At 44.4% G+C, this 23216-nt stretch overlaps 1 non-coding gene across 1 annotated transcript; it reads left to right on the top strand.

Moving 5' to 3' along the window:
* The first annotated feature begins 16065 nt into the window (after positions 1 to 16065).
* On the top strand, positions 16066 to 16140 carry Trnat-ugu (transfer RNA threonine (anticodon UGU)). Its single transcript has one exon. It is a non-coding gene; the product is annotated as a tRNA-Thr (tRNA).
* The last annotated feature ends 7076 nt before the right edge of the window (positions 16141 to 23216 follow it).

Raw genomic sequence — 23216 nt, 5'->3', positions numbered from 1 at the left:
ATGAACATTGCTGGACACTGGCAGGGCGGTAAGAAGTAACGTGCCGCGCCGCACCACGCCTCGCTGGTAGCCCGCCAGAAAGTGTTTTCACTAATTTTCTGCGAAATAACGGAATCTCTAGCCCAGCTGCTCCGTCAGGCCCCTGTGGGCATGTCGCCCCCGCTCTTATGACAATGTCGGCGTCTGGAAAGCATCCACTCGAGTCCCTCACACCCGTCGGCTTAACCCTCTCAAGATCAGCAGAACCCCCCTGTCACTGGACCACCCGCGTGATGAGAGACGCTGCGTGGGAAGTCCACGTGTGAAGGAATAACAACTTTTCACCGCATGCATTAAGAAAGGAAAATCGAATTACCCAAAGTAAGATAGAAATATGAGAGGGGGCTCATGCCATCTCTCAAACTGAGCATTTTTTACTGACTTTAACAGAATTAAATACTAGGATACGTATCAAACCAAACAGCCATGTGCTCCAAGCTATATGTAAAATAAATAAAACTTCTGCACTCTTAATTCGTGCATTTCTTTAGATTTGGATTTTGTTCCAATGATTGATTCTCAAACTTGAGAAATGAAATTGCTTTACTTTAGTCATATACTGAAGCCTCTGTTGTACAATAGTTAATTAAAAAAAAGTAGATTGAGGCTAAAATTCTTAAAAGAGAATTTATTCATTAATAAACTGGCTGTAATTATTCAATTTGTTTCTTATGACAGTCAGTTAGCATATTAGGGAAAAAAAGGAACAAGGACCCTGCTTGGTAACAATGCCTGGGGGCAATGAGGACACAATCGCCCTGAGTTTAACTGATTATTATTTAAATAAATCTTATCAATCAAATCACATTCAGTTGCGCTGCTGGGTTAGCCGTTAATACTTTCTACTAATGAACAGTCATACTCCAGTGCTGAAGTTTTATTTATTTTACATATAGCTTCTTGTGGAGCCACAGCCAACTACAGGAACGGGCAATCGTAATTAATACAGCCTCTTCCGCCCGTCCACTATCCGTACTCCTGCTACTAGACATCTGGGCGACACAAGTGCTGCCGAAAATGGTAGTCTGTACTGCGAGAGCGTTAACACCACACTTTCGCGCACTACAAGCGCTAAAACCGTCTCTCGCTCTCTCCGCGCGCTCTGCGCAGCACCTCCCTAACCAAAGATTTTACAACGCACAAGCACTGCTATTATCGTTGCTAGTCGATAGAAATTACAATTTCTTTGGCTTTTTCCCAGAGCTTATAAGTTTGACAGTAACACAGATAAATACAATGAAACATTATAAGACTTCTACGTAAATGTACACATACAGTGAAGCAGTGTCCCTACTTATTAAAAGAAAGCATTTAAATTACAAATATTTACATACAGTTAAAAAAAAGTTATATATCTAGCAGGTGCCATGCATCCTGCATTTTCGGTGTTACAAGTGTCAGTGCCTGTAAACCGTTGCCTCACCGATACTGCTTCATGACCAGGTGTGTTGTCGTGCTGATACAAAAATCCTTTCCGAACGGTTCCCGTGCTGTACGCTGTATACAGTATTGTTAAATGTGTTCATCTCTTCCCGCATTCAGGGTTTTCGTAAGCGAAATAATGAGACCACACCGTAACCATGAAAAACAACCCCATACCGTGACACCATGTCCTCCATGCTTCACTATTAGCGCTGCACATTCGACAAATCGAAACACTTCCACCAGATTGCCAGAGGCTGCAGCGTCATTCACTCGTTTCCAGTGACGTCGCTCTCTTCACCGCTTCAAGCGTCGCTTAGCATTGAGTACATACATGTTTGGCTTACGAGGAGCTGCTCGACCTCTGTTCCACGATCTTTGTAGCGCGTAGTGAAATTGATCTCTGTCAGTCGATAGAATATAAGGGCGATGAAAGGGCGTTGTAGGTCCGTTCACGCAATTACCCTATTTTACACGTAAAACATAATTTGGCCTATGCTGGTCATTTGCTATTACGTGGCGATGGAGTGGCGTTGTTCGTTCACTCATGCGTTATTATTAGTAATAAGATAAAAAAATTAATCTTGACAATATTCTTCATTAGTGCGTGTCAGCAATGAGATCTATATCAACTGATAGAAACATCTACTCGACCATCTGTGTACAAGTTAACCGAGATTGTTGCATTATGGCGTTTACATACTACAGTTTCGCTGTTCTATGTCCTATGTCATCTTTCATTAATAACGATGGGTATGTTATGCAGAATTCGATGTGAAAGAGCCGATATATTCTAATAGTGTAAGTCGGGGTAGTGTGTTCGAACTTATGTAAATTCATTGCATAGTTTGTTACATTTTAGTCAACCTGGTGCAGAAGCTTTATGTTTAAGATTTTCAAACTTTCTATGAGTTATTTGTTTTAAGTTATAACTGCGTTGGTGTTTAACTTCGACATTCATGGTCTGAGTTAGACATGCGCAATGTTCCCCGACATGCTGATCTACAGCGCGTCACCTAGTCCTACTTAGTTTCACGTGAGCTCTCGAGGCCCACCACTTCACGGCATCCATGGAGACGAGGCGCATGCCAGAGCTTAAGTCAAGTCTTGGTGTTGACTTAGTACTAAAGTACCGCATTTTTGAAATGTGTCTACGTCTATTCAGGCTGTTTTAGTTTTACTTCTAGACCATACCCTTTTAGACAAATTACAGATACAGGTATATCTTCTGAAGAAGTCTCACTTATTTGGGCTGAAACCTAGGTAACGGTTGGTTTCGTTACCGCAATCGAGGCTGATAGTTTCTTATATATGAGATTATCACGATTGCTGACTGTGCTGCATTGTTGAAAGTACAAAAGCTTTAGAATGGTTGAAATATCCCTGACGGATTTGTTATTCTGGTGACATCCAATGACTACTCCACGCTAGAACTCACTGAGCTCTCCCGACTAGCTCACTGCGGTGTTACCGCTTCTGTACTGGCAACACAATAATCCATGTCGTCTTTTATGCTGGTGGGTCCGCCTCTCGTTATATCTAATGGTCAATTCCGCATTACGTAGGAGTGTCTGGATACTTTTGACCAGATCGTGCATGAGGCTAATTTCCAGTCTCGTGGTAGGTGACGTGCGAACATCTCTGCCTTGCAGGGAGCTAGTCGTGTAGGGCTCACAAATAACAAACATGCGAAATTGATTTGAGAATGAGAAAGCAGCTGCTGAATATTTCCTCATATGCAGAATGTAAGTACACTGCCGGAAAAAAATGGTACACCATTTTATGGATACCCATTGTTGCAACAATGCATATGGAGTGTAGGAAAGGATTAAATTTACAGATCAACAGCACAAGTGGTTCTGAGGTACCATGTATTGACCCTCGCTGCAACATACACTACTGACCATTAAAATTGCTACACCAAGAAGAAATGACGATGATACACGGGTATTCATTGGACAAATATGTTATACTAGAACTGGCATGTGATCACATTTTCACGCAATTTGGGAGCATACATCCTGCGAAATCAGTACCCAGAACAACCGCCTCTGGCCGTAATAACGGCCTTGATACGCCTGGGCACTGAGTCAAACAGAGCTTGGATGGCGTGTACAGGTACAGCTGCCCATGCAGCTTCAACAAGATACCACAGTTCATGAAGAGGAGTGGCTGGCGTATTGTGACGAGCAAAGTTGCTCGGCCACCATTGACCAGACGTTTTCAATTGGTGAGAGATCTGGAGAATGTGCTGGCCAGGGCAGCAGTCGAACATTTTCTGTATCCAGAAAGGCCCGTACAGGACCTGCAACATGCGGTCGTGCATTATCCTGCTCAAATGTAGGGTTTCGAAGGGATCGAATGAAGGGTAGAGCCATGAGTCGTAACACATCTGAAATGTAACATACACTGTTCAAAGTGCTGTCAATGCGAACAAGAGGTGACCGAGACGTGTAACCAATGGTACCCCGTACCATCACGCCGGGTGATACGCCAGTATGACAATGACGAATACAAGCTTCCAATGTGCGTTCACCGCGATGTCGCCGAACATGGATGCGACCATCATGATGCTGTAAACAGTACCTGGATTCATCCGAAAAAATGACGTTTTGCCATTCGTGCAGCCAGGTTCGTCGTTGGGTACACCATCGCTGGCGCTCCTGTCTGTGATGCAGCGTCAAGGGTAACCGCAGCCATGGTCTCCGAGTGATAGTCCATGCTGATGCAAAAGTCGTCGAACTGTTCGTGCAGATGGTTCTTCTCTTGCAAACGTCCCCATCTGTGGACTCAGGGATCGAGACGTTGCTGGACGATCCGTTACAGCCATGCGGATAAGATGCCTGTCATCTCGACTGCTAGTGATACGAGGCCGTTGGGATCCAGCGCAGCGTTCCGTATTACCCTCCTGAACCCACTCATTCCATATTCTGCTAACAGTAATTGGATCTCGACCAACGCGAGCAGTAATGTCGCGATACGATAATCCGCAATCGCGATAGGCTACAGTCCGACCTTTATCAAAGTCGGAAACGAGATGTACGCATTTCTCCTCCTTACACGTGGCATCACAACAACGTTTCACCAGGCAACGCCGGTCAACTGCTGTTTGTGTATGAGAAATCGCTTGCAAACTTTCCTCATGTCAGCACGTTGTAGGTGTCGCCACCGGCACCAACCTTGTGTGAATGCTCTGAAAAGCTAATCATTTGAATATCACAGCATCTTCTTCCTGTCAGTTAAATTTCGCGTCTGTAGCACGTCATCTTCGTGGTGTAGCAATTTTAATGGCCGGTAGTGTACATGTTAGGGCGTCGTGCAGCCCCCACAGGGGGCAATGCAAGAGCTGACTCTAGCCAATACTGTCCTGACTCTTCTTTAAGGCAGGTTAAACTGTATTTCAGGAACTTCAGCTGTGACTTATCGGCTATACAATAGTGAGTACAGTGGGCAGTCACTGTTAAACTGTGGAATACTTCAAAGCAGCAAAATGACAATAATAACTCTCAGTAAAATTTTCCATAAGCAGCTTAAACAGTACTTCGACAACGACAGTAGTGACTTATAATGAGTAGTTGTCGTTAAATTACCAAAGGTAGACTCAGCGCTAAAGTGGCAATAATATACTCATGTTGAGAAAAAAACAGAACTTATCGAACGACTAGTATAGGACGTTGGTATTCACAGGACATGTACATTATTATTATCTGCAGAAATGATTAGTATTTGAACCATGTCGGCTCGCGGATTCAAGGTCAACATCGATGTCGCGGCGCAAGACCACCTGCAGGTAAAATCTGCCTGTGGCTCCCGCTGTCGCTATAAACCGAAGGTAATGGATCAGTGTGACCGGAGCAAGCGTGCAGCATACCTCGCTGATGTATATGACAACAGTACCGTCAGATCGGTGAGTGTGAAAGAGGGCGCGTTATTGGTATGACAGAATTTGGGAAATCTACGCTTGCGTGGGACGAAGTACTTCGGCAGTGCAACGGGAGTGTCTACACTGGTTCACAGAAGGCCGTAGAACACGAGGGGGTGGGTCAGAGTGCGCCACCCACACCATCCCCCCGAGAAGATCGACACATCTGCGTCCTCCTCGGCTCTGGCACAACGGTGTAACACACTGTCGGGGGCGACTATTCGTCGCCTTCATTACGGTATGCGTTACGTGCGTGTCCGCCACTTCTCTGCCTACCTGTGACGAATGTCCTTTCTTTCAGGAGTGCTAGTTCTGCATGGTTCGCAGGAGAGCTTCTGTAAAGTTTGGAAGGTAGGAGACGAGGTACTGGCAGAAGTAAAGCTGTGAGTACCGGCCGTGAGTCGTGCTTCGGTAGCTCAGATGGCAGAGCACTTGCCCGAGAAAGGCAAAGGTCTCGAGTTCGAGTCTCGGTCGGGCACACAGTTTTAATCTGCCAGGAAGTTTCATATCAGCGCACACTCCGCTGCAGAGTGAAAATCTCATTCTTGAAACATCCCCCAGGCTGTGGCTAAGCCATGTCTCCGCAATATCCTTTCTTTCAGGAGTGCTAGTTCTGCATGGTTCGCAGGAGAGCTTCTGTAAAGTATGGAAGGTAGGAGACGAGGTACTGGCAGAAGTAAAGCTGTGAGTACCGGCCGTGAGTCGTGCTTCGGTAGCTCAGATGGTAGAGCAATTGCCCGCGAAAGGCAAAGGTCCCGAGTTCGTCTCGGCCGGGCACACAGCTTTAATCTGCCAGGAAGTTTCATATCAGCGCACACTCCGCTGCAGAGTGAAAATCTCATTCTTGAAACATCCCCCAGGCTGTGGCTAAGCCATGTCTCCGCAATATCCTTTCTTTCAGGAGTGCTAGTTCTGCATGGTTCGCAGGAGAGCTTCTGTAAAGTATGGAAGGTAGGAGACGAGGTACTGGCAGAAGTAAAGCTGTGAGTACCGGCCGTGAGTCGTGCTTCGGTAGCTCAGATGGTAGAGCACTTGCCCGAGAAAGGCAAAGGTCCCGAGTTCGAGTCTCGGTCGGGCACACAGTTTTAATCTGCCAGGAAGTTTCAATGTGCAGAAACATGCTTGACGGCAGTGGTGTATGGAAGGACATCGCTGGAGACAGGAATGGCATTATATAGTGTTTTCGGACAAATCCAGATTCTGTTTTTTGAAAATAATGGTCGCATTTTGGTTCGCTGCAGACAGGGGGTGCGGCATCACAATGACTGTATTCGCATGAGTCTGATAGCGTCAACTGGGGACCTTATGGCGTAGCGTAATATTGCGTACCACCATAAACCACAGTTGGTGTGTATCCAGAGCATTGTGACCAGCGTGACCTCCGTGAATGACATTCTGCGACCCGTAGCCATACACTTTCTGCACAACACCTCAGACGTCATTTTTCAGCAAGATAATGCACACGAAGAAATGTTGCTGCACGAACACGTGCCTTCTTGATTTCACAGGATGCCAGCCACTTGGCCTGGCCCGTCAGATCGCTACACTTGCCGCCAAACGGAGACGTGCGGTATGCGGTGAAACGACGGGTGCAGCACTGTGACCCAATGCTAACCACCACAGATGAACTTTGAGAACAAGGCGAACGTAACATGAATGGCTATTCCACAGGACGCCACTCGCGCCTTATATCTGTCGATGCCATCACGCATGGAACAAGTTTTCAGGGCCCATGTTGGACCCTGTGCCTACTAGACAACAGGACACATGCTGAACTGAGGTGACTGAAATGCTAATCATTTTTGCGGAAGACGCCAATGTACATGTCCTGTGAGTATGAACGTCATGTCTCTAGTCTTTCAAGGTCTTCTGTATTTTCTGAACATGAGTGTAACAATTTTTCAAAGAATATTTGTTCAAGAGAGTTTTCATTAGATAGGACTTCAGCTGATTACAGGAGTAATTTATCACATTGTGCAGGGTGGTCCATTGATCGTGACCGGGCCAAATATCTCACGAAATAAGCGTCAAACGAAAAAACTACAAAGAACGAAACTTGTCTAGCTCGAAGGGGGAAATCAGATGGCGCTAAGGTTGGCCCGCTGGATGGTGCTACCATAGGTCAAACGGATATCAGCTGCGTTTTTTTAAAAATAGCAACCCCCATTTTTATTATATATTCGTGTAGTATGTAAAGAAATATGAATGTTTTACTTCGACCACTTCATTCGCTTTGTGATAGATGGCGCTGTAATAGTCACAAACATATGGCTCACAATTTTAGACTAACAGTTGGTAACAGGTAGGTTTTTTAAATAAAATACAGAACGCAGGTACGTTTGAACATTTTATTTAGGTTGTTCCATGTGATACATGTACCTTTGTGAACTTATCATTTCTGAGAAGGCATGCTGTTACAGTGTGATTACCTGTAAATACCACATTAATGCAATAAATGCTCAATATGATGTCCGTCAACCTCAGTGCATTTGACAATACGTGTAACGACATTCCTCTCGACAGCGAGTAGTTCGCTTTCCGTAATGTTCGCACGTGCATTGACAATGCAGGCGTTGTCGGTGGATCACGATAGCAAATATCCTTCAACTTTCCCCACAGAAAGAAATCCGGGGACGTCAGATCCGGTGAACGTGCTTCGACGACCAATCCACCTGTCATGAAATATGCTATTCAATACCGCTTCAACCGTACGCGAGCTATGTGCCGGACATCCATCATGTTGGAAGTACATCGCCATTCTGTCATGCAGTGAAACATCTTGTAGTAACATCGGTAGAACATAACGTAGAAAATCAGCATACATTGCACCATTTAGATTGCCATCCATAAGATGGGGGCCGTTTATCCTTCGTCCCATAATGCCGCACCATACATTAACCCGCCAAGGTCGCTGATGTTGCACTTGTCGCAACCATCGTGGATTTTCCGTTGTCCAATAGTGCATATTATGCCGGTTTACGTTACTGTTGTTGGTGAATGACGCTTCGTCGCTAAATGAAACGCGAGCAAAAAATCTGTTCGTCCCGTAATTTCTCTTGTGCCCAGTGGCAGAACCGCACACGACGCTCAAAGTCGTCGCCATGCAATTCCTGGTGCATAGAAATATGGTACGGGTGCAATCGATGTTGACGTAGCATTCTCAACACTGAGGTTTTTGAGATTCCCGATTCTCGCGCAATTTGCCTGCTACTGATGTGCGGATTATCGGCGACAGCAGCTAAAACAGCTACTTGGGCATCATTATTTGTTGCAAGTCGTGGTTGACGTTTCACATGTGCCTGAACACTTCCTATTTCAAAAATGGTTCAAATGGCTCTGAGTACTATGGGACTTAACATCTGTGGTCATCAGTCCCCTAGAACTTAGAACTACTTAAACCTAACTAACCAAAGACATCACACACATCCATGCCCGAGGCAGGATTCGAACCTGCGACCGTAGCAGTCGTGCGGTTCCGGACTGAGCGCCTAGAACCGCTAGACCACCGCGGCCGGCTACTTCCTATTTCCTTAAATAACGTAACTATCCGGCGAACGGTCTGGACACTTGGACGACGTCATCCAGGGTACCGATCAGGATAGATAGCACAAGGCAGTTGGGCATTTTGATCACAGTAGCCATACATCAACACGATATGGAACTTTTCTGTAATTGGTAAACGGTCCATTTTAACACGGGTAATGTATCACGAACCAAATACCATCCGCACTGGCGGAATGTTACGTGATACCACGTACTTAAATGTTTGTGACTATTACAGCGCCATGTATCACAAAGCGAAAAAAATGGTCCAACGAAAACATTCATATTTCTTTACGTACTACACGAATATGTAATAAAAATGGGGGTTCCTATTTAAAAAAACGCAGTTGACATCCGTTTGACCTATGGCAGCGCCATCCAGCTGGCCAACCACAGCGCCATCTGGTTTCCCCCTTCAAGCTAGACGAGTTTCGTTCTTTGTACTGTCGTTTGATGCTTATTTCGTGAGATATTTGGCCCGGTCACTATCAATGGACCACCCTGTATACTGCTGAGCAACTACAGCTAAACTGCTCAGTATGACACGGTACGAAAATGCCAATAACAGATTTTATAATAATTTTTAAAATTTCATTAAGCACTGATGATGTAATCCGTAGAAATGGCGTAGTTACATGCGGCTAAATGTTGACTAGATAGTGCTATATCTATCTAGAAACAAAACTAAGATGAGCCACTACATAAATACCGGCCATCCGTCCCTCACGGCTTTACACACTCTCACTAAATCTGGCCGAGGATGACTTTCGTGGCGGCCAACAGCCCCTCGCAAAACAAGTGCAATCCGAAGTTCGTTCAACACTGACCGCTACATGTGAGGTTGCACGCAGATCCCGTGTGAGCAACGAAGGTCGGTCAGCATGGATTAGCTTACGATCCTTCTTCGCTGAAGTACAGATGCCTTGCGTTTCTACAGCATGTACTCAAACATTCCATGTGTACAGCCGCCACGCGGCCGCAGTTTTCTCTTTCACGTCGTACCACCAGCCGTGGCATGGTTGCCTGCTTGCTTCACACGTATGCACCACACCGATACTTCTGTCTGTGAGCATTCCCCGTTAAACGGTAGACACACGTGACGCTATGGTACAGGGTGTTTCAAAAATGACCGGTATATTTGAAACGGCAATAAAAACTAAACGAGCAGCGATAGAAATACACCGTTTGTTGCAATATGCTTGCGACAACAGTACATTTTCAGGCAGACAAACTCTCGAAATTACAGTAGTTACAATTTTCAACAACAGATGGCGCTGCGGTCTGGGAAACTCTATAGTACGATATTTTCCACATATCCACCATGCGTAGCAATAATATGGCGTAGTCTCTGAATGAAATTACCCGAAACCTTTGACAACGTGTCTGGCGGAATGGCTTCACATGCAGATGAGATGTACTGCTTCAGCTGTTCAATTGTTTCTGGATTCTGGCGGTACACCTGGTCTTTCAAGTGTCCCCACAGAAAGAAGTCACAGGGGTTCATGTCTGGCGAATAGGGAGGCCAATCCACGCCGCCTCCTGTATGTTTCGGATAGCCCAAAGCAATCACACGATCATCGAAATATTCATTCAGGAAATTAAAGACGTCGGCCGTGCGATGTGGCCGGGCACCATCTTGCATAAACCACGAGGTGTTCGCAGTGTCGTCTAAGGCAGTTTGTACCGCCACAAATTCACGAAGAATGTCCAGATAGCGTGATGCAGTAATCGTTTCGGATCTGAAAAATGGGCCAATGATTCCTTTGAAAGAAATGGCGGCCCAGACCAGTACTTTTTGAGGATGCAGGGACGATGGGACTGCAACATGGGGCTTTTCGGTTCTCCATATGCGCCATTTCTGTTTATTGACGAAGCCGTCCAGGTAAAAATAAGCTTCGTCAGTAAACCAAATGCTGCCCACATGCATATCGCCGTCATCAATCCTGTGCACTATATCGTTAGCGAATGTCTCTCGTGCAGCAATGGTAGCGGCGCTGAGGGGTTGCCGCGTTTGAATTTTGTATGGATAGAGGTGTAAACTCTGGCGCATGAGACGATACGTGGACGTTGGCGTCATTTGGACCGCAGCTGCAACACGGCGAACGGAAACCCGAGGCCGCTGTTGGATCACCTGCTGCACTAGCTGCGCGTTGCCCTCTGTGGTTGCCGTACGCGGTCGTCCTACCTTTCCAGCACGTTCATCCATCACGTTCCCAGTCCGTTGAAATTTTTCAAACAGATCCTTTATTGTATCGCTTTTCGGTCCTTTGGTTACATTAAACCTCCGTTGAAAACTTCGTCTTGTTGCAACAACACTGTGTTCTAGGCGGTGGAATTCCAACACCAGAAAAATCCTCTGTTCTAAGGAATAAACCATGTTGTCTACAGCACACTTGCACGTTGTGAACAGCACACGCTTACAGCAGAAAGACGACGTACAGAATGGCGCACCCACAGACTGCGTTGTCTTCTATATCTTTCACATCACTTGCAGCGCCATCTGTTGTTGAAAATTGTAACTACTGTAATTTCGAAAGTTTGTCCGCCTGAAAATGTACTGTTGTCCCAAGCATATTGCAACAAACGGTGTATTTCTATCGCTGCTCGTTTAGTTTTTATTGCCGTTTCAAATATACCAGTCATTTTTGAAACACCCTGTAGCTACGCCACTAAGCTATCTACTGGCGGACGATGTTGAAACCATTGTCAGTCTGTCTACCATCTCCTAGGTGGCATATTCCGTCATCGGATCAAAATCGACGTCGTCTTTCCAGGTGTAGTAATTTTTTTCCGGCAGTGTAGAAATACTTCTAGTTACTTGGTGCATTTGCGTCTGCAGCATTTTCGTGTCAGTTTATTTGTTGTCTACCGTCTTTGTAGTCTTACAATTGTAATGGCCATGAAATGTAGCTGGAAGCAGCAGGAATGAGTTAACAGAGTTTATGCCTAAAAGGAAATGTAGATAAGACACCAATTGTGAGGTATATAGATGGTGTGGATGAAAGAAGTTTTCATTAACAATGAAGGCAGGGATAGATATCTGGGTGAGGGTATTAGTGACAAAGTTTTGTCAGTCTTTAGGCAGTGGATATTGGAGAAGTGGATGTTATATTGATGTTGTAGGGCGGGAGTTCAAAGGATTAAACACAAGTAGATAACCGTTTAAAGATTAGATGAGCCTGCTTATAGGGTGTAGGCTGCTATGACACAGGTGGGAGCAGACTGGGCAACTATGGATGCTTAAAGAAGGCTGTGGTCGCAATAAATGTGGGGTGTGCTTCAGAGGACTATGCTTACGGCTTATCTGTTCTGCTTTAGGAGTGAAGGGAGCTCCTAGGATGAATAGGGTTACCAGTCACTAGGGTGGGAACAGTCAGTTGGGGTCTTGGGAGGAGGCATGGCCTTCCATTTGTGAGAGAATGTAGGATAGGACTCGTGCAGGTGTTGTATGTGGGAGAGAATTTGAGGTTCTACATCGACATCTACATACTTTGCAAGCCACCATAAGGTATATTTCGGGGGGTGCGATGCAATACTAGAAATTTCAATTCCACCTGCAAATGGAGCGAGGGAGAACGACTGTCGGTATGCGTCTGTAAGAGCCCTAATTTCTCTTGTCTTCGAGGTTATTACCGAAATTTACAGTGGTGGCAGTTGACTCATTCTACAGTCAGCTGCAGATGTTCTCTAAATTTTGTCAGCTGTCTTCAGGGAAAATAACGTCGTCTTTCCTCCAGGGATCCCCTGTTTCAGTTCACGAAGCACCTCCGTAATACTAACTTTTTGATATAACCTACTGGTAACAAATGTAGCAGCACCTCACTTGATTGTTTCAGTGTCTTTCTTTAATCAGTTTCGGGCAGTCTCTGTGAAGGCGATGGGACCTAATGTATGTACAAGTGGGGGTCGGAGTATTTAAGTTCGTTGGTGTGCTGGTGGTGGTGGTCGTTGTAATGGAGACGACTGTCATTAGACACCTTCGGATTGGTATCTAGATGGTTCCACTGTGTACTCTTTGAAGTAAATCAAGGCTCCATTACGCATAAGGTGGTCAATAATGGCTGGTGAGACGGATTATATAGATGTAGTCCTGATTATTTTTGAGGCAGACCACAGTATGGTTTCCTTTGGTGGGGATGAAACTGATTTCCAGTTCACTTTCCTCCAGCATGCTTCCTGGTTCAACCTCTTTCACCATGGCTGTTGGCATTTGAGTGAATGTGATTGTTTTGGATGTAAATGGTTTTATCAGCTTCAATAAGGGGCGCCAGCAACTGCAAAAGCAATGGAAATAATCAAAAGAAGACAACAAACACCTGCGGCTGGCTTATTGCTGGAAGAAAAGGATTCGAGCCAGCCACTCTGCAACACACTAGAAACTCCATCCTCAAAGATTAGGCCAGAGTCTAGAAGCATCTGAAAGTTTTAATAGCTTGACCACACTCGTCTCCTCGTCAGATAAAATAGAGGGCAGATCCCCACCTAAATTCGATTCTGTCGACTTACCTCGAAGTAAAATTCCCTTAGTTAAAATATGGCATACACTGACTTGCACGAAACAGGCGTAACAGAGGACGAGGTCCTCTCGCTGGAGTAAACAGCCATGTGAGAGGAGGCAGAGTCCAAAGCGGAAGTGCGCCGGGGCCACCTTATCGCACCGGAACAACAGGCACAAGGATCGCCATGGCCGGATACTTGGCTTCACCAAACGCTGTGTCACCCACTGCTTCTCCCATAACTGCTGGGATCAGTGACCCACCAGCGGAATGACAGCATGCAAGGGAATGGCGCATTCTGTGATGATATGTTTCCTGCAGGCCTTCTTGGCAGCTTTGTCGGCCTGTTCATTGCCTCTAAATCCTCACATGCCCTGTACCGAGCAAGATGACACCTTCATACCCGCCGTTGCGGAAAGTACAGTTGGTCGCACGTGAACTGGACCAATTCCTGCACTGGGTACTCGTACTGCATGATTGTAGAGCACAAAGGAAATCGGAGCAGATGAGAAAGTGTGCGTCCTGAAGACACTTCATTTGCTCCATTGCCTTCAGGACTGGATGGAACTCTACCTAAAATACAGTATGGCTATGGAGGAGGGAAATCCTGAAGACGCGATCGGGGAAGACGACTGAATGTCCAAGGGAGTCCCCTTGTTGAAAACGATATGTGTACGAGGTGCATTCAAGTTCTAAGGCCTCCGATTTTTTTTTCTCCGGACTGGAAAGAGATAGAAACATGCACATTGTTTTAAAATGAGGCCGCGTTCATTGTCAATACGTCCCAGAGATGGCAGCACTGTACGGCAGATCGAATTTTACCGCCAGCGGCGAGAATGAGAACTGTTTTAAATACCTAAAATGGCGACGTTTTCCTTACTTGAACAGCGTGCAATCATTCGTTTTCCGAATTTGCGTGGCGTGAAACTAATTGAAATTTATCGACAGTTGAAGGAGACATGTGGTGATGGAGTTATGGATGTGTCGAAAGTGCGTTCGTGGGTGCGACAGTTTAATGAAGGCAGAACATCGTGTGACAACAAACCGAAACAACCTCGGGCTCGCACAAGCCGGTCTGACGACATGATCGAGAAAGTGTAGATTATTGTTTTGAGGGATCGCCTCCAGAGTTGGCATTTCTGTGGGTTCTGTGCACACAATCCTGCATGACGACCTGAAAATGTGAAAAGTGTCATCCAGGTGGGAGCCACAAATGCTGACGGACGACGACACGACTGCCCGTGTGGCACGTTGCCGAGCAATGTTGACGCGCAACGACAGCACGAATGGGACTTTCTTTTCGTCGGTTGTGACAATGGATGAGACGTGGATGCCATTTTTCAATCCAGAAACAAAGCGCCAGTCAGCTCAATGGAAGCACACAGATTCACCGCCACCAAAAAAATTTCGGGTAACCGCCAGTGCTGAAAAAATGATGGTGTCCATGTTCTGGGACAGCGAGGGCGTAATCCTTACCCATTGCGTTTCAAAGGGCACTACGGTAACAGGTGCATTCTACGAAAATGTTTTGAAGAACAAATTCCTTCCTGCACTGCAACAAAAACGTCTGGGAAGGGCTGCGCGTGTGCTGTTTCACCAAGACAACGCACCCGCACATCGAGCTAACGTTACGCAACAGTTTCTTCGTGATAACAACTTTGAAGTGATTCCTCATGCTCCCTACTCACCTGACCTGGCTCCTAGTGACTTTTGGCTTTTTCCAACAATGAAAGACACTCTCTGTGGCCGCACATTCACCAGCCGTGCTGCTATTGCCTCAGTGATTTTCCAGTGGTCAAAACAGACTCCTAAAGAAGCCTTCGCCGCTGCCATGCAATCATGGCGTCAGCGTTGTGAAAAATGTGTACGTCTGCAGGGCGATTACGTCGAGAAGTAACGCCAGTTTCATCGATTTCGGGTGAGTAGTTAATTAGAAAAAAAATCGGAGGCCTTAGGACTTGAATGCACCTCGTACACCACAGTAAAACCGTGATGTCTGTCTAAAAAGTTAGAAAACTGTGATTAAAACTTAAAATTGGGGGGCGCAGTCTTTCTTGTGCGGTAAGTTCCCCAGAAGTTTCCCGCTAACGACTGTTCCGCCTCAACAGCTACGCGCCTCATCTGAGTGCAGCACGCCTTGGGGTAGAGGGTCTTTTACACAGGTTTTTACCATCCTCACGATCCAGGTGGCCAGGCCAAGATCCCCGTTCCCTGCCGCGCACAAGATTGCACAGCCGCACTGTACGAGTATAATGATGGCCGAGTCATGCTCAGAGCTTACGGTGGCAGAGGACTGACGGCGCTTACCAGTCCTCAGCTCCGGAATCCCGGGGTCGCCAAGCCCGTGCCCAGAAAACTAATGCTGAGCCCCTTGAAGGCACAAGGCGTTTCTGAAATGATAATTAAATGGACACCCTAGCTGCAAACAGGCGTTGATGTACTTCATTGGGGACATGCTGAAAATGTGTGCCCCGACCGGGACTCGAACCCGGGATCTCCTGCTTACATGGCAGACGCTCTATCCATCTGATGGGCAAACATCTATTAGGCGCACTACGAATGTGGTGGTGTGGACATGTTGGGAATGTGGATCTCACGGGGAGCGTGCAAGGGATAAGTCCCTGCAGACGCACTATTATCTATGCCGTCGGTGGCTCAGATGGATAGAGCGTCTGCCATGTAAGCAGGAGATCCCGGGTTCGAGTCCCGGTCGGGGCACACATTTTCAGCATGTCCCGAATGAAGAACATCAACGCCTGTTTGCAGCTAGGGTGTCCATTTAATTATCATTTCATTTCTAGCAAAGCTGCATAGTCATTCACGGTAACTGTTCTTTCAGGAACAGATACTACCGTCATATATAGTTAATACAAGGCGTTTCAGCAGCACGTTGTCACTCTCAGATGGATTAGAATTACATGTATATTAATGCCAAGTGTGATTGGATTAATGTGAAGTATGATTAGGACATGGAATTCCATATAACACGGATAAATTTTAATACTGCAGTATTTGATTAGGAACTACATCACTCTTTTACTGTGGCATCTAATCAGGCAGTGGAACTCTACAAAGATCGATGTTATGACAAGATTTTACATAACCGACGGATGTTTCTTTGTCTTGGTTAAATGGTTCAAATGGCTCTGTGCACTATGGGAGTTAACATCTGAGGTCATCAGTCCCCTAGAACTTAGAACTACTTAAACTTACCTAACCTAAGGACATCACACACATCCACGCCCGAGGCAGGATTCGAACCTGCGACCGTAGCGGTCGCGCGTTTCCAGACTGAAGCGCCTAGAACCGCTCGGCCACACCGGCCGGCTCTTGGCCTTGTCGTGAGGCTTTAGGAAACGGGAAGTCTCAACCCAAGGCAACGCAGTTGTCATACAACTCGCATAGACGAAGTCGCTGAAGTTACTATTCCCGCTTCTGCTGCAATGAATCGACGCGTGAGCACACGACAGCTTTAACATGAGACTGTCATTCCTAAAAATCTTCTCTTCGTTGGTGTACAGAGACGGTAGCATAGTTTTTTGTGGATGTTATTATCAGATGATTTTGTATGGAACAACTATTTTCTAGGGATTTTTTGGGAATGGCGATCGGTGGGTTTGTATCTGCAGATTTCTTCATAAAATATACTCGAGTTGTGGTAAGGGAAGCTGCGTAAAGATAAGAGTAGGTTGACTTGTGGAGTAGTATTTCGGAGATTTCTTAATAGGATAAGATATTATTTTATAGTGAGCAGCGACAGACAGACATACATGGTGTTACCAGAAACTGTGATGGCTACAGAATCCTGCTGATGGTTGCGTCTGCGTCTGGAGCTGACGATGCAGGTGGTAGCGACAGTGATGTTGTTGGTAGTGATGTAGATGATGTAACTGTCCTGACAGTTATTGGCGGTGATGCAAGCGATGGTGCAGGAGATGGTGCTGGTGATGACGATTGCGTTAGTATTGCTGTTCATGAGGATGAACCTAAAAGTTGCAGTGTTGTGAAAACTCGGAGAATGCTGTGCAAGATGGGGAATGATTGGAAAATTAGTAGGATGAGCGTGTGATGGTAGGTGCTGATGTGATGTGTGTCCACTCTGGTGCAGACCTAGGCGAACCATTGTGCATCTATGCCACCCGCGATGCAGTACAGGGACTGAGATTCCCTCGTCTGTTTGCTGCATGGCGACGACTCCTGTTCTTGGAAGGCGGAAGTAGCTTCCTCGATGATAGCTGCCTGAGTGACGCCCCATAGTGATTAAGGTGGGGGCGGTAAAGGTGATAGGGGTTGGCAGTGGGTATGGAGGCAAGGCAGCTGTAGTAAGACGAGGAAAGTACTGATTTTTTTCCAAGTCGCTAAGACAAGATCAGTCCAACAGAGCGCCATATGCAATGCTGTGAGTCGGCAACAAAGAGACCGCACCATACACTTATATAAAATTAAGCGTTTGAAGATTTATCGAACCATGGCCAGATTATGTAACACTCTGAAAAAATTAAATATTGTGACTCTCAATGTGGTTCACTGATTAGTTACTTCAAAAATTCACTTCTTGTAAAATTCTAAGAGGCACGCAATATTAACTCTAGAAAGATCTACTCTTGGAATTAGCCTTAGTTTATCATAAAAATATATGGTAGAAGTTTCCCGGAATCCACCTCTTTTACTTTTCGAATCATTCCATCCTTTTTTGAAATGTGAGTTACAGAGCTCAACTCCTGGGTTAGGCTCAGTTTATCACAGAAATATATGTTAGAAGTTTTTGAATTATTAAGATAAATTTTGCAAATTTAGTTATATTAATTAATCTTTGTTGTTAATCTGCAAAACCAAGACAACAGCACTACATTCATCCAAGTTTCAACAGTATATTGTAAATTTTAAAATGTACAGAATTAAAACAAAGACAGTTCACAAGCGACCAGCCTCCGTTAGTTCCATTTGGAAAATACTACAGTTCAAACTTTGAAAACCAACGGGCTAAGGATTTTATAGAACATTAATAAAGTACACATTTACATATACGAAGGTGAGTCAATTATTATACACAAAGTAGTTATAAAATTTTATTTTATTCAAATAGGAAACTTACAAGAACATCATTTTTCGATATAGTCTCCTTGCGTTTCAATGCACTTAGTCCATCGTTGTACAAGCCCTCATAAAAGAAGGCTCTCGGTTGTGCTGCGAGCCAGGAATGCACCGCTTCTTACATTGCTTCGTCCGAGGCAAATCGACGGACCCTTAATGCTCGTTGTCTTGCGATTGCGTTCTCGCTTCCCGAGCACATGGTCCCTGGTTCGATTCCCGGCGGCGTCAGGGATTTTCACCTGCCTCGAGATGACTGGGTGTTGTTGTGCCGTCTTCATCATCATCATTCATCCCCATTATGATCGGAGGAAGGCAATGGCAAACCACTAGGACCTCCGCCTAGTACGGCGGTTGGGATCTCCCGCATCGTTCCCTTTCGCTCTGTCAAGCAGCATGGGACTTCATTTCCATTTTCCATATACAGTCAGAGACAAATACGCTGTTACATACATTACATATGAAATATAGCTTCTGTAACAAAGCCTACAGATTCAGAGTTAGAAGTACAGTCAAGTTATCAACGCCGAAAATTTTGGATGGTGCTGAAAGTATTTAATCTGCACTTCTGGTTGCTTTTAGCGTTCACCGGCATGGTAGAATCGCATATGTATAGTTGCAACAAAAATGCGAGCTGCTTAATCAAGATATATGTCGAACAAATAATCTTAACATGTGACGCCAGAGAATCAGTCTGTTTTTCGCAGCCGGCCAGGGTGGCCGAGCGGTTCTAGGCGCTCCAGTCTGGAACCACGCGACCGCTACGGTCACAGGTTCGAATCCTGCCTCGGACATGGATGTGTGTGATGTCCTTAGGTTAGTTAGGTTTAAGTAGTTCTAAGCTCTAGGCGACTGATGACCTTAGAAGTTAAGTCCCATAGTGCTCAGGGCCATTTGATTTTTTGTCTTTCGCAATCATTAATGCACAGCACCCGAATATTTTAATGTAAATATACGTCTGCAAGAGTAGATGTATTTGTAAAGAAAGCAGATATATATCAGCCAATTGACTGGTATGTCTGCACTTTGGCCTATCCTACCAATTTTACCAATTTCTGTATTTGACATCCTACCAATCTGCCAACTGTATAGTCAGTACTACCAATATCCAACTAATTTAAAATGTGACACAGCTAACAGTTTCAAGATTCTGTTTCGGTAATTTCAAGTGCTAGAACTTTATAAACTGCAAGTGTGTGTGTGTGTGTGTGTGTGTGTGTGTGTGTGTGTGTGTGTGTTCAAAATGGTTCAAATTGCTCTAAGCACTATGGTACTTAACAATAATAACGAACTCCCTTAAGTATAACGACACACACACACACATAATAAAAAATGAGTATTTACTGACAGGTATTTCCAACGTAGCTGAAATGGGTTCAAATGGCTCTGAGCACTATGGGACTTAACAGCTGAGGTCATCAATCCCCTAGAACTCAGAACTAATTAAACCTAACTAATCTAAGGACATCACACACGTCCATGCCCGAGGCAGGATTCGAACCTGCGACCGTAGCGGTCGCGCGTTTCCAGACTGAAGCGCCTAGAACCGCTCGGCCACTCCGGCCGGCCAACGTAGTTCACAACTGCTTCTTGCGTGGTGAGGGACTGGAAACACATTTTAAATACGGTATACAGTTCCACCAAATGAAGCACGTTGTATTGCATCTTCACAACATTCTACTCCATTGTCATTATTTGTTGAACCATTTTCCTTCTGTTTGCAGTCATATACTCCTCCATCATCATGCTTTTCTGTTCTTGGTGTGCAAGGCTGTGAATACATTTCTCTGACAGATTTTCACAACGAATACACTTTTTAAAGTCCTTTTTGCTCACCGCAAGTGTCTCGAAAATTAAGCACATGAGCCCTATATGTATGTACAGACAATGATGGAGTCACACAATCGAAGTCGAAAACTTAATGCTCGAGGGATGGAGGCAGAGCTTGCACGCCATTGGCTGAAACGTCAATGTGTGGATCCCCAAAGCAATTGGCAGACAGCTTGGTGATTTCGGCACACATACGTAATTCTATTAGCCAGGACGGGAGGATGAACGTGGGGATGGAGGGGGGGGGGGAGGGAATTATTTAATAGCTGAAATTTTGAAGACAGCGTCCCAGCCCATGGATTCGAAAGGGGAAACAGTATGGCCACATATCTAGGGAAGCACAGCCATGTGTCCTGACACAGTGTCGCGAAAGACTGCCGCCCCCGGAGCTGGCTTCGAAAATAACATTCAGCTACCTCTACAGGCTGCTACTGCAGGTTCGAATCCTGCCTCGGGCATGGATGTGTGTGATTTCCTTAGGTTAGTTAGGTTTAAGTTCTAGGCGCTTCAGTCTGGAACTGCGCGACCGCTACGGTCGCAGGTTCGAATCCTGCCTCGGGCACGGATGTGTGTGATGTCCTTAGGTTAGTTAGGTTAAGTAGTTCTAAGTTCTAGGGGACTAATGATCTCAGATGTTAAGTCCCATAGTGCTCAGAACCAAAATGAACCCAACCCTTTTTTGTTTCATTCTTTTAACATATCCATAGAGAGACAGCCTTCCTTTCTTCATTGTGGTTGAGATCATTGCAGATCTTCCGATTACTTACTTGTTTGATCTCAAATGAAAAGCAAACTAAATTGCTGCTACTTTCGGTGGCCTCAAGATCTTCCTCAGAAACTTCCTTTCTTTTCTGTCTACGTATTTCTGAGAGGCCCTTTCTGGTAATTGCCTCGGATGCATATAAACATTTAGTTTTAAATATGCTACTGCAAGGCCTAAATTTGGCGTGTAAGACGGAGATTTTGAATTTAAGAATTCTGGCATAATCTGAATGTTGTGTACATCTTCTAGATCTTTTTTTGAATAAAAAATTGAGAGAGAAACCTTTTAAAACCTAGGCCGCAATTTTCAGCACTCAATTAAAGCACAATAACTAGTTGTGGTTGTTTTCTACAACCATCTTCAGATCTGTAAAGTACTGGAGAAAAGCTAGCCTAAGAAAATTTTGTATAATAAATTAGGATATAAAACAACATACAACAGCTGAACAAATTATCCAAGGATAGCCAACTTCAACAGCTAAAGTGGACACGTAACAAATCCACTTAAGACTGTTGTATAAATAATATGTTACTGCGCTTGAGATGAAATATCGTTCAAATCGTAAAAAAGCGACGAACAGACATTGGAAAACATCATTAGCTGTAGTCATACAATGACGTGCATTCCTTTTGTGAGCCAACAAGACTGACAGGCTATAATATCTCAGAAAAAAGCTTGGTGTCTGAACTGCATACTAAGTTTTTAATATTTTGGACCAAAACGTGGCTGTTAGGAACGGAATAATTATTTTCTAAAACGAAGGATTTTTTCAAAGTTTCGTGTAGAAATCGGGCCAAATCGTGATATGCGCTATTCATGCTATTGAAGATTGGACATATTGGATGATTAGGTTTATGAATTTTGAACTGGGACCGAAGTTTAGGGGGCTGAGGGTTCATATTGATGAGTAGTTTCTTTTGGAAAGGTTTTATAACAAATTTTGCATTGTTAATGGCTGATCTTACTTCTTTCTGTAATTTAGGAGTCGGATCATCATGCAGCTCCGATATGTTGTTTTCACTGAAGAAATTTTCAGTTTTAGAAATATACTCAGAAATATAAGCAATGACTAGACAACAACCTTTATTGGATTTAGTTATTAAAGCATTTTCTGTTTTAAGTTTATTATTAATGGAAGTTACTAAAATTCTGTCGTTATGCGTAGCATTAGACAAAGTAGCTGCATTTTTCTCTAGCATGCGGGTTACATCATACGCAATTCTGGCTTGAGAAGCATTTTCTGTCTTATTATTATCGAGACCGATTTTTAAATCAACAAGCATATTTTCTCTTACATTTCTGTCTGACAGGTTAGGCCTGACATTGTATTTTAGTCCTTTTCTTAACAGGACTTTTTCTTTCTCAGTAAAGACGATGTTGGTTTTATTTAAAATTCTTTCGTGAAAGACGTGACTGCTTTTTTGAAATGTATTCTGAGGACATTTTTCATTAGAAAGCAGACAAACAAATTGCTGAGCTTCTTCTCGTGTTTCTGCATTATACCTATTTTACAAATCTCTAGATGTTCGTTAATTTGCGTCCACATGTCGTCAATATTAAAATTATAGTTAACACGATAAGTGTTTGTGATATTTAAGTACAAATGGTATGCTTCTTCGTTAAGACGGTCTTTTTTAGCGTACAGCTCTTTTATCCTTTTACAAATAATATTCTTAATGATAGGTCTAAAGGACTTTGGGATTTTTCTTACATACAGAAAAATTGATGTAGGCTTTTGTATAAGTCGGGACAAGACCCCTTTTTTCACACTGCTTCTTAAAATAGATAGCCATACTTGTATTTAAAATTTTCTTTTTTAATTCTTTATATTTAGAAGCAGCCTTAGATACCTGGGCAGGTAAGAAACGTAAAGCTTTGAACATAGCTGCTACGGTTCAGTGACCGTGTCAGAATTATATTGGAACAAATAAGCCCTCGGTCACAAATATTAAGTCAAAATTGACCTGGTTTCGACGGTACTGTGAGCGTCGTCTCCAGAATTTGGCCTGATTTCTACACGAAACTTTGAAAAAATCCTTCGTTTTAGAAAATAATTATTCCGTTCCTAACAGCCATGTTTTGGTCCAAAATATTAAAAACTTAGTATGCA

Source organism: Schistocerca cancellata, chromosome 5, assembly GCF_023864275.1.
Source record: "Schistocerca cancellata isolate TAMUIC-IGC-003103 chromosome 5, iqSchCanc2.1, whole genome shotgun sequence".
NCBI classification, from domain to species: domain Eukaryota; kingdom Metazoa; phylum Arthropoda; class Insecta; order Orthoptera; family Acrididae; genus Schistocerca; species Schistocerca cancellata.
Note: the sequence above shows the minus strand (reverse complement) of the source record. Positions and strands in the feature narration are given on the sequence as shown.